Raw genomic sequence first — 1,190 nt, 5'->3', positions numbered from 1 at the left:
ACTTTGGTGGTTCTTATAAGGTTTTTTATCTTTTTTTTTTACAAAAGTGAGTAAAAATGTGTTTAATGTTTAAAATGTGTTTGATTTGATGGAGAATAAACAACACATCTGTAGTACAACACGATCTCTCATTTGTTGTATGAAACTATGATTGACTGTCATATTCCTAGTGATTTTAAAAGGCTTATGCATAGCAAAATATAGGGCAACATAATTTCAGTTTATGTGATTTGAGGACGGATTATTGCACCACAGAAGAAAGATTTATGTAGGTATTCAGTTAGACGTGTGCAAACAACATGCATTCAAAGTGCGCTCAATTGAACTCAGTCTTGGTGGTTTGCGTTAATCAGGTGGTGGTGGCCTGGGATGGTATCAAAATTCCCGGCCTGGATTATTGTCCCAGTCCGCCCCTGTTCCCTGACATGCTAATATTATTAGCATTAGCCAGGCGGAAATGGCAAAGTCGCACATGCGCAGTCAGGTCAGTTTTTCACGATCAGATAAAAATGAACAGATCAAGCGAAAACATACGCACCGATCGGGTTTCGGATCGGCGTAAACCACCCGTTTCATTCTGATCACACAAAAAATAACCCGAATGGAGTGTTTACATGACACACTTTTATTCCGACCGGCCATTTGATCCGGTTACTTATGTCCATGTAAACATACCCATTGATCAGCAGAACCGCAGAGAGAAAGCTGCGGATGCACTCAAAATATGCACCGGGTGAACGGCTCCTAAACTAAACGCTCTAAAAGAAAACAGCATGTCATGATCTCCGCTCTCGGCCACGCCCACTCCTCCACTGCAATCGCTGGCAGGTGGCAGAGAGCGGAGATCATGACAGTCTCTCGTGCGGCTCATCCATCAATCAGCCAATTGTGTCTTGTCCAATCTTACTTTGAAAAACCGCAAAAGAGCAAAAGACTACTGTACATAAGATCACGTCTTATAGTCAATAACTTTTTAAGAAATTAGCCATTAAAAATTGAATAATCATATATAATTATCTGTTCTTTATAGTTCAGATTTTGCCTTTCATTACCTTCTTCCCTTTTTAGCATCTTTAATGGATTATACTGTTAGCAAACAGAGTGCCTCTTTAAATGATGGTTTATGAGGTTTTTTTTACACCGTACTTTGTTGAGTTAACTGAGGTTTTGAGTTCAGTTCATTTAAATAT

The 1,190-nt window shown here is 39.2% G+C and overlaps 1 protein-coding gene across 1 annotated transcript in view; it reads right to left on the bottom strand.

Annotated features, from left to right (window-relative positions):
* Positions 1 to 1,190, bottom strand: part of sacm1la (SAC1 like phosphatidylinositide phosphatase a) — a 25,957-nt gene that overhangs the window by 10,748 nt on the left and 14,019 nt on the right. The window lies entirely within an intron of this gene.

The sequence above is a fragment of the Nematolebias whitei genome, chromosome 19 (assembly GCF_014905685.2).
Source record: "Nematolebias whitei isolate Nwh7 chromosome 19, NemWhi1, whole genome shotgun sequence".
Lineage (NCBI taxonomy): Eukaryota > Metazoa > Chordata > Actinopteri > Cyprinodontiformes > Rivulidae > Nematolebias > Nematolebias whitei.
Note: the sequence above shows the minus strand (reverse complement) of the source record. Positions and strands in the feature narration are given on the sequence as shown.